The 11712-nt window shown below is 43.3% G+C and overlaps 1 non-coding gene across 1 annotated transcript; it reads right to left on the reverse strand.

Moving 5' to 3' along the window:
• Nucleotides 1-3774: 3774 nt before the first annotated feature.
• On the reverse strand, nucleotides 3775-3847 carry Trnae-cuc (transfer RNA glutamic acid (anticodon CUC)). The gene has a single exon. It is a non-coding gene; the product is annotated as a tRNA-Glu (tRNA).
• Nucleotides 3848-11712: the final 7865 nt, after the last annotated feature.

Genomic DNA, 11712 nt, shown 5'->3' on the forward strand with positions numbered 1-11712 from the left:
GAGCACTTGCCCGCGAAAGGCAAAGGTCCCGAGTTCGAGTCTCGGTCGGGCACAGAGTTTTAATCTGCCAGGAAGTTTCATATCAGCGCACACTCCGCTGCAGAGTGAAAATCTCATTCTGGAAACATCCCCCAGGCTGTGGCTAAGCCATGTCTCCGCAATATCCTTTCTTTCAGGAGTGCTAGTTCTGCATGGTTCGCAGAAGAGCTTCTGTAAAGTTTGGAAGGTAGGAGACGGATACTGGCAGAAGTAAAGCTGTGAGTACCGGACGGGAGTCGTGCTTCGGTAGCTCAGCTGGTGGAGCACTTGCCCGCGAAAGGCAAAGGTCCCGAGTTCGAGTCTCGGTCGGGCACAGAGTTTTAATCTGCCAGGAAGTTTCGTGTATTATGCTGTTGCGGTATGTTTATGATCAATAAGATGATGCTATGTGAGCTATTTGATTATGCTACGTATCTGTTGTGATGAAATATTGAAGAAGTGTCGACGAATAACGTAAGGAATAAAGAGTAGTGGTTAGGGACTCTGGTTTGTCAAAAAGGTTGTTGGAAACCAAGAATCGTACTTTAAGAGCTATGAAATGTATGTAAATGCGTGAATGTATTACAATGCAGACGAAAATTTTTTGGACACTGTTATATTTATAGGATTTGATTTTCTACACATTTCTAACGCAAATTCTCAACCTGTGAAAATATTTTTATATGAGACTGTCACTGTAGCGGAAACTGCTGTCTTAAATTTTTGAGTAAGAAAGGTAAGTTACCACCCGCACGTAATGCGTCGTGATCACCCAGCTGTGCGACAGTCGCCTGGGATAAAAGCCTTTAGTGTATGCCTTTCAGAGGCACAGGTGGAGAAAGAAAAAAAGGGAGGCCATTATCCTCGCTATTGACATTCCTTTGTAGAAAGCATCGTAAATACGACACCCTCAAACTTGAAAACATTATTACACTATAGAGTTCTTAATTTATGATACTTACTGAAATGAAATGATGAGAAACATTTCATGTCTATTGTCTTGCTACATTACTGCATTATGAAATGCCTTATGGCTAGCGAATGACGTTTCACACCTTTTATTCATTTTGTTTAATATCTAGTTTCTAGCTGCACTGCAGCATTGGTTAAAATAAAATTATATAGATGTACTAATATAAGTATTTTCTGTCTACAGATCCAGTATATAATAATAATGTGATATACTTCGAAAAAAATGAGGGAGCACAAAAAGACATTTCCCTTCACAGGAACTGCATACATATTTTTCTTTTCAAGTACTTGGTAATTTATTTCATAGAATAAGTTTTTGTGGTGCTCCACTTTAATTACATAGACATTAAAATAGAATATACATTTCCCTTAACTGCGTTGTTGTCTTTAGTGTACTATTTTTTCTGCTTGTGGGTTTGTCATGTTTAGATATACGTTATTACATTTATTGCTGCTTGCTTTGCTCAGTTGCACTTTTTTGTCATTGCTGTTTGTATTAATTGTTTTGTGCTGCTGCATTGCCTCGTCCCTTAGTTAAATATCTGAGCTCAGTAGATGTCAGTTAGCTTAAGAGGGGTAGACTATATAAGAGAATGAGTTGCGCTGAATTGGAAGAAATGCATTGAGAAGTTTTACGAAAAAAGTACAGAAAGCAGGTACAGATAGCACTTTTTGAAATAGTGAAGACGAAGGGAGATCTCCAAGAAATAAAGAAAGTTTTGTTTGCAAGATACTGCAGTAAAACAAACTGAGTTCTTTCCCTTTCTGTTATTCCGCTATGTGTTTGTGTACTCTTGTATATTTGTGTTCTTCCTGTTTTTATGTGGTTAGCTAATAAGATTTATGTTGTAGAATTTTTCAAATACTATGTTATTTTCTCTGTAAAGATGTTTAGACATTACTGATCCTGTTATGTTTCAATGCTCATGTACGAAATTAATGTTTCGAAAACTATTCTCATTATTTTATGTATTTACTTATGTCATAATTCCTGTAACACTAATGTATATGTTTATTTCTATTCTTTTGTAAAGCCTGTATTACTACAAATGTTATCTGTACTTATATGTTTTTAAAGATGTATTTTGTACCTTTGTTATTGTATTCTTATGTTATAAAATAGTAATTGACACCAGTTCATCAAATTAAGTAACTTGTAAGTTACATTTCACTGCACACGTTTCTGTTGTTCATAGTATATGAACAATATGTGAGAAGTAGGGACTGTTTGTGTTTGCACTTGTGTTGATAATTCAGCAAGGGACTGGATAACAGCATTGCTGGTTCTAAGGACATTTCAAAAAAAAATTGTGTGTGCACAATTGTGGTTTACTCGATGGTGATTGTGCACCTGCACAGTCGCAACAGATGGCTGCTGGTCGTCTCTACAAGGACTACAGTGGGTCTGCACCTTTGATGACTCATCAATACCATTATTTCTACAAAGACTATAATGGGTCTGCACCTCTAATGGCCCACCAATACCACACTGTCTACCAGGACTACAGTGGGTCTGCTCAGTGATGACCTACCTACCAATATTCTTCAAAACTTCGACTGACTCTGCTGTGGGTTTGCTCTGTTGTGGCCCATTACCTGTCTGCATGTCAAGAGTCAGCACTGTCTTTCCGTTGGAAGGACAACACTACTTCAAGCTGACATGGAAATCTACTACTTCCGTGTGCATTCTCTTTTACTACTCAGACTTTGAAAAGAAAAAAACACTGTAATTTTACTGTGAAGAATGATCATGAATGTCTTTATGGGACTGTGAGAAAATTTTAGCTTTTGACCAACATTGTATCAATGAGTGCGTGCATTTGATATCTTTGTTATTGTAGTTATGAAAAATTTTATCAAATCATTATTGGCCACTGCCCAAAACAATATGTAAAATTTTTGTGGGGAGCAGGGGGGCTATGTAAGTAGGCTGTTTAGGTTCTTATATTGGTAACGCCGCTGCCACGTAGCGCTCTGTATGAAAATCACTGGCTGTGCTGTTTGCAGTCTGTGGCTGGTTTGCATTGTTGTTTCCCATTGTAGTGTTGAGCAGCGGCAGCTGAATGTGAACAGCGCGTAGCGTTGCGCAGTTGGAGGTGAGCCGCCAGCAGTGGTGGATGTGGGGAAGTGAGATGGCGCATTTTTGAGAGCGGGTGATCTGGACGTGTGTCCATCAGAAACAGTACATTTTTAAGAATGGATGTCATGAACTGCTATATACATTATGACTTTTGAACACTATTAAGGTAAATACATTGTTTGTTCTCTATCAAAATCTTTCATTTGCTAACTATGTCTGTCAGTAGTTAATGCCTTCAGTAGTTTGAATCTTTTATTTAGCTGGCAGTAGTGGCGCTCGCTGTATTGCAGTAGTTCGAGTAACCAAGATTTTTGTGAGGTAAGTGATTTGTGAAACGTATAGGTTAATGTTAGTCAGGGCCATTCTTTTGTAGGGATTTTTGAAAGTCAGATTGCGTTGCGCTAAAACTATTGTGTGTCAGTTTAAGCACAGTCTTGTATAATTTTTCTAAGGGGACGTTTCAAGTATTTTTCGTCTGTATGGGCTCTGATTCAAGAGATTGAGATGGTCCAAAGAAAAGCGGCAAGATTCGTGGTGGTGGTGGTTAGTGTTTAACGTCCCGTCGACAACGAGGTCATTAGAGACGGAGCGCAAGCTCGGGTTAGGGAAGGATTGGGAAGGAAATCGGCCGTGCCCTTTCAAAGGAACCATCCCGGCATTTGCCTGAAACGATTTAGGGAAATCACGGAAAACCTAAATCAGGATGGCGGGAGACGGGATTGAACCGTCGTCCTCCCGAATGAGAGTCCAGTGTGCTAACCACTGCGCCACCTCGCTCGGTGCAAGATTCGTGACTGGAACATTTAGCCATCGCGAGAGCGTTCAAAATCTCAGAAAGTATGAAGTGGCACACACTTGCAGATAGACGGTGCGCTAAGCGGAAGGGACTGTTCACTACCTTCCGGAATCCGATCTTTACTGAGGATGTAGAGCATATATTATTACCACCAACATTCAGATCGAGCAATGATCCCCATTCAAAGATATGGTAAGTTAGAGCTCGTACTCAGGTGTTCAGAGATTCGTTTTTCCTTCGCACGATCCGCGAGTGGAACAGAGGGGGGAATATGACTTTGGCGCGAATTGTGCCCTCCGCCACACACCACTTGATGGCTAGCGTAGTATATCTGTAGACGTAGATGTAGATACTTGGGATACTGACGTACAAATCCCAGCTTTCGTCGCCGATTAACAGCAGTCATTATGGAGGAGTAGAAGGGAATACAATTATGTTTCTTACACATAGACAGACTGGATAGAGCGCTTCTTCTTCACTTAGCAGCTTGAAAACCCCAAAACCTCTTACTGAAGGCTCAGAGATTAGGAAACGCGGCAACGAAACTGATTCTAAAATGAGTTTTGTTTTCTGAAGTACGGAAATTAGTCATTGTTCTCAGCAGTTACCCAACCAGCCGAGGGAACCTAGATGTGAATCAGAATTGTCCGTAGCACTGCGTCAATACATCACACCAGATAAGATAAACGCATTATCCTCGGCAGAGCAGTGCAATCTGCGTCACTGCCTGCTGTCGAGAGAGCATATCAGCTTTAAGTGGATGCGTCCCTTCACGTATGTAGCTCTGTTCCTGTCTGCTGCTTCTTTTCGGCCTCAAAAGTATGTCTTCAGTTAAACAATCTGGAAGGCAGTTTTAACATATCCATTTCAATTTAGCTCTCGTAGCTCAATAGCTCTGGTGTTTTAAGTAATTACTCGCAAGCAGAACACAGCATATCATTTTTCGCGGAGAAAAATTTTCAGACGTAAAAGTAACTTCGGGCGTACCCCAAAGGAGTGTTGTAGGACCATTACTTTTCAGAATATACACATAATTAATCGACTGACAGAAAATCCTAAGGAGTTTTGGTGTTACGTTAAATCAGTAAACGGATCGAAGCCATCTCTCCAGCCACTCTGCGACGATACTGGCTTCGCAGCGGAGGATAACACAGAAATGGCCGAAATATTAAACGTCTGTTTGACAGAAGATGATCGCACTGAAGTTACTTCTTTAAATCATCGCACGAACAACACGATGGTCTCTTGAGGAGCGAAATTTTCCTAATGATGAGACAAAAGCACAGGTCATTCCCGTTATCGTAAAGAATCGCTGAACAGACGCACAAAGCTTCAGCCCATATCTCTGACGTCGGTGTATTGTAGAATTTTGGAACATTTTTACGCTCGCATACAACGACATTTATGGATGCTGAAAAATCTACTCTATAGGAGAGAACAATAAAGCATTAGATACATACGCCAATGTATATATTCCCTTGTTCTGCACAGTTCCACACTGCCATTTAACGAACAAAATACAAGCATATGGAATATTAGACCAACTGTGTGATTGGACTGAGCATGTGTTACGTGGCCAGTTTCATCTCAAACTGCCATGCGACATACTTCAGAATACTTTTATGCTCATTTCCCTTGATCAAGTAATCGACACTGACACAGCATAATAATTTCAAACAAGGTTCAGCATCTCCAGTGACTGTCACGTTCATTGCTTTCTTTCCACTGCTCTTTTCAGTACGGTGAAGGAACTGCAGAGCTGAGAGCCTACGAGCTGGCTAGTGTAAGATAAAGAGTCTGTTTAAAATGTCCAAGGCTGAGTAGCAGCATCTGGTAACCGCTCACTGAGCGGGACATAGGATAGCTATTTTCTGCCGAGAGAACACAGCACTGTTCGAAGCAGCCTTGTAGGAATATGAGGAATCTCTAGCCAGGTATCCCCTCCCAAAGACTGGCGTGTAAATCACCGTTATCTCAGGAGCGAGGCCACAAAATAATGTTCGGTTTCATACAGCACACACTTTCTCGTCCTTACCTACTTGACAGCCATCTCATAGATCTGTTTCGAAAGTGTAGCATGAAATGGTAGAGATTTTCTGCCTGCCTCGCCAAACGACAACTCTGCTCATTAAATAGAGCCTGAACTAGCAAAAACATGATATTAATTAACATCTTAATTTGCCTTGTTCTAGACGGAACTCGCAACGTCTACCACCATTGGCAGGCGAGTTCCTGTTGTGGCGAAAAACAGTCAAATTACGTTAGCAGATGGAGAGTAAACACTTCACGTTGGGTGATCGAGAGTATGCTTCTCGGCAGGCATTTGAAGCGTAATGACTTGCTGCTATGCTACAGAAGAGTAATGATAAAAGGTACCACGAGATGGTGGAGTAAAGATTTTTTCTGTACATCTCATGAGGTCTTACCTAATGATATTTCTGCTTGAGCACTGAGTACAGAGTGGAATGGGAGCAGAACCCCAAATACCCAGTCTCTGCTGCCGCCGCCTTCCGCAGGTTTCGTCAATTGGGCCAGCGTTCACCAGTTCTATAGGGAGTCCACATTAGTTCGCTCCATTCGGGAGCAACATACTCCATTTTAATACTCCTCAGCCAGCTAGTTTATTTTACTTACGCGGTGATATTCGAAACTATTTTTCCGTGTTCTTTCTATAATTTACTAACCTTGCTTGCAGTCATTGGATCTAGTGATCTGTTATTTTCGTAACTTTGCATTATCGTGCTCACCTACCTATGCCAAGGCTAGAGTGCATCTGTGGAATCCCTTGTCCCTGTATTAAATACTTGGACGAGCGGTAACGCATGTGTTATAGTGACCACTTGCTTCTGCTACAGATTAGGTGATCCCTTGTCACAAATGGTTCAAGTGGCACTGAGCACTGTGGGACTTAACATCTGTGGTCATCAGTCCCCTATAACTACTTAAACCTAACTAACCTAAGGACATCACACACATCCATCCCCAAGGCAGGATACGAACCTGCGACCGTAGCTGTCACGCGGCTCCAGACTGAAGCGCCTAGAACCGCACGGCCACGACGGCCGGCCCCTTGTCTCATCAGTATGTCTATGTGTTCGGGGTGGTACCCACATTGTCATGTTTGATTGGGCAACCCCCACTAATTGTCATTCAGTAATACGTTTCCGTTGCGTGATATTATTATTTCTTTCAATTAATTTGCATGATCATAATGGGTGCTTCCCTTCTCTGTAAGCCACTGCAGATCGGATTCTACCATCATAGTGGTATGCAAAACAGCACAACCCCACACGTATCATTCGTAAAGGAGAGAAGTCTACAGTCGTAAAAGTAATTTCGGACGTTCCCCATGCGCGTGTTATAGGTTGTAGGACCAATATTTTTTTACAATATATTTAAACGACCTAGTACATAGCGTCGGAGTTCGATGAGGCGTTTCGCAGATGATGCTGTCGTGTACAGAGAAGTCGCAATGCTAGAAAACTAACGAATTTGAGGACGACCTGCAAGGATTGACCGTGGTGCAGGGATTGACATTTGAAGCTCAGCATAAATACTGGTAAAGCATCGCGAATACTTAGGCAGAAAGACCCTTTATTGTATGATTAGACTATTGAAGAACAATCACTGGAAGTAGTACCTCTATGAAGTATCTAGGAGAGTGGGTACGCAGCGATTTAAAGTGAAACGACCACATAAAACTAAACACCGGTAAGGCAGATGCCAGACTGGGATTCATTCGAAGAATTCTCAAAATGTGCCGCCCACCCACAAAGGAGGTTCTTTACAAAACTTTCGTTTGATCTGCATCTGAATAATGTTCGTGACTCAGGGATCCGTACCAGACAAAACTGACGCAAGAGACAGGTAAGAAGAGCAGCACGTGTCGTTGAAAGTCGATTTAGTAACACTGAAAGCGTCACGGAAACGCTCAGCCAACTGCAGTGGCAGTCGTTGCAAGAGAGGCGTTCCGCATCGAAATATGGACACTATTAAAATTCCGAGAGCCTGTAACCCTCGAAGAGTCAAGCAGCAGATTGCTTTTTCCTACGTACTTCGCAAAGACCATGAAGGTAAAATTAGTCACAATGTGTTCACACAGAGGCTTACCAACAATAGTTCTTCTCACGGACCATCGCGACAGCGACAGAGGGAGGGGGGGGGGGGGGGCATGAGGTGTAGAAGCGGCAGTGGTACCCAAAGTACCCTCTACCATACACCACAAGGTGTCTTGTGGAGTATAAATGTAGATTTAAATGTAGACATGTTCTTTTCTTATTATTTTTCCCTATTAACTTGTGAACACAAGTGGCTGTTACTTTAGATTCAGAGTTAAATGTTAGCATTGCAAAGCTGAAAGATTTTCAAGCGTACCTTGAGAAGCTTATGACGCGAAGTGAGTAGTGTGCCAATGCGTGACTGGCTCACTCCCTGTTACTCACGTTCTCGAAGCTTTCCCCTAATGGACTGCGAACTGTTCCTCTTAGCTATTACACGTTCATTTATAATTCTCGAACAAATGTCCGTGTCATAAACATATAACAGTGGAATGTACATCGAACTTACTAATGCCAATAGTGCTTCGCAAGAACGAAACTTGAATACGAATAATTTTACAAGTGGAGGCGAATGCTGAACTAAAATACACCTCAAAAACCAACTAAAAATTAATTACGAACCATCATGCCGTTAAATATCAAAATAGTGGCAACTGTTTCGGACAGGCGCTCATATCATGAAACCTAACAAAACAGTAACTTTGTGTCACCGCCATGAAAAGTAGGAATAGTGGTATGGCCGTCCCTTTCTCCCCAAAAACCGTAGACTACATTTTTCCTCAGCTAGGAGCGTATCTACAGTTCAGCCTTGAACACATTTATCCCATTTGCTAAACATGCTAACAATAAGGAAAGGAAAATAATTATATGACTTATCATATTTATAATTAAATATCGACATCCAGAATGAGAGTTTGACTCTGCAGCGGAGTGTGCGCTGATACGAAACTTCCTGGCAGACTAAAACTGTGTGCCGAACCGAGTTTCGAACTCGGGACCTATGCCTTTCGCGGGCAAGTCCTCTACCACTTGCCCCGAAAGGCAAAGGTCCCGAGGTCGAGTCTTGGCCCGGCACACAGTTTTAATCTGCCCGGGAGTTTCATATCAGCGCAAACTCCGCTGCAGAGTGGAAATCTCATTCTGGAAACATCCCCCAGGTTGTAGTTAAGCCATGTCTCCACAATATTCCAGGAGTGATATTTCTGCAAGGTTCGCAGGAGAGCTTCTGTGAAGTTTGGAAGGTTGGAGACGAGATACTGGCAGAAGTAAAGCTGTGAGGAAGGGGCGTTAGTCGTGCTTGGGTAGCTCAGTAGGTAGAGCACTTGCCGAAAGGCAAAGGTCTCGAGTTCGAGTCTCGGTCCAGCACACAGTTTTAATCTACCAGGAAATTAAATATAGACATAGTTTAAAACGTTACTATTTCGTAACACAGTTCGAAATCAGAATTTAATAACTACCTGTAACCTGTGACTGCAGCTAGTTATGCCGTCGTTACAGAAAAAGCCAAAACGTTAACTTACGAGGGCCATCCGGAAAATAAGGAACGTTTGGTTTCCACACGTGACTGCCTTCCCCTGCCACCACCACTGTCGACCAACCTCTGACCTTGGCACTTGTACGCTTTAGTTTGGCGGCAGCTACAATGCAATACGCTTGATTATTGCTGAGCCGTGCGACTTAAAAATGTGTAAGAAAATTGAACGTGAGGTGCGCAGTGTTACATGCTTTCTAAAAGCGCAGAAATCCAACCTGTAGAAATTTATAGACAGGTAACTGAGGTTCACGGCAATGTGATGAACGAAGCGTCAGTTCCGAAATGATGTATCATGTTTGTGGTGGACGGAAGAACGTTCACGTTGAAGATCGCTCGGGCCGGCGCTCGGTTGTGGCTGGCGGACTCAAAGCAAGGATAGAAACAAAAAACCAAGAAGGCAGACGTTTCACAATTAGTGGACTGCAGCAGCCTGCTGTGAGACGCTTTAACGACTTCGCCGCACCATTAAAAACAAGCCGCGCGGAATGCTAACCAGTGGAGTCACCCTCCTTCACGATAACGCACGTCCGCACTCAGCGGAATTGATACTGGACGTGGTTCAGCAGTTTCAATGGGAAGTGTTTCGACACCCAACACACAGTCCGGACTTAGGCCCGAGCAAATATTATTTATTCTCCAGACTGAAATATGTATTGAGTGGACGACGCTACGGAGGTGATAAGCCATTATTCATTGGTTCAAAAACTCGGCGGCAACTGAGTACGCAAAAGGGATAGAAAAGGTGATCAAACGGCACAGCAGTTGCCCAAATCTCAACGGTGATTATGTAGAAAAGTAGCTTGGTATCATATTGTATGCAAAATGCACTTTAGTTTACACTACTGGCCATTAAAATTGCTACACCAAGAAGAAATGCAGATGATAAACGGGTATTCATGGGACAAATACATAATACTAGAACTGACATGTGATTACATTTTCACGCAATTTGGGTGCAGAGATCCTGAGAAATCAGTACCCAGAACAACCACCTCTGGCCGTAATAACGGCCTTGATACGCCTGCGCTTTCAGTCAAACAGAGCTTGGATGGCGCGTACAGGTACAGCTGCCCATGCAGCTTCAACACGACACCACAGTTCATCAAGAGTAGTTACTGGCGTATTGTGATGATCCGGTTGCTCGGCCACCATTGACCAGACGTTTTCAGTTGGTGAGAGATCTGGTGAATGTGCTGGCCAGGGCAGCAGTCGAACGTTCTCTGTATCCACAAAGGCCCGTACAGGATTTGCAACATGCGGTCGTGCATTATCCTGCTGAAATGTAGGGTTTCGCAGGGATCGAATGAAGGGTAGAGCCACGGGTCGTAACAGATCTGAAATGCAACGCCCACTGTTCAAAGTGCCGAGAATGCGAACAAGACGTGATTGAGACGTGTAACCAATGGCACCCCATACGATCACGCCAGTTGATACTCCAGTATAGCGATGACGAATCCACGCTTCCAATGTGCTTTCACCGTGATGTCGCCAAACACGGACGCAACCATCGTGATGCTGTAAACAGAACCTGGATTTATCCGAAAAAAATGACGTTTTGCCATTCGTGCACCCAGGTTCGTCGTTGAGTACGCCATCGCAGGCGCTCCTGTCTGTGATGCAGCGTCAAGGGTAACCGCAGCCGTGGTCTCCGAGCTGATAGTCCATGCTGCTGCAAATGTCGTCGAACTGTTCGTGCAGACGGTTGCTCTCTTGCAAACGTCCCCATCTGTTGACTCAGGGCTCGAAACATGGCTGCACGATCCGTTACACCCATGCGGATAAAATGCCTGTCATGTCGACTGCTAGTGATACGAGGCCGTTGGGATTCATCACGGCGTTCCGTATTTCCCTCCTGAACCCACCGATTCCATATTCTGCTAACAGTCATTGGATCTCGGCCAATGCGAGCAGCAATGTCGCGATACGATAAACCACAATCGCGATAGGCTACAATCCGACCTTTATCAAAGTCGGAAACGTGATGGTACGCATTTCTCCACATTACACGAGGCATCACAACAACGTTTCACCAGGCAACGCCGGTCAACTGCTGTTTGAGTATGAGACATCGGTCGGAAACTTTCTTCATGTCAGCACGTTGTAGGTGTCGCGACCGGCGCCAGCCTTGTGTGAATGCTCTGAAAAGCTAATCATTTGCATGTCACAGCATCTTCGTCCTGTCGGTTTAATTTCCCGTCTGTAGCTCGTCATCTTCGTGGTGTAGCAATTTTAATGGCCAGTAGTGTAATTATAC

Source organism: Schistocerca gregaria, chromosome 8 (assembly GCF_023897955.1).
Source record: "Schistocerca gregaria isolate iqSchGreg1 chromosome 8, iqSchGreg1.2, whole genome shotgun sequence".
Lineage (NCBI taxonomy): Eukaryota > Metazoa > Arthropoda > Insecta > Orthoptera > Acrididae > Schistocerca > Schistocerca gregaria.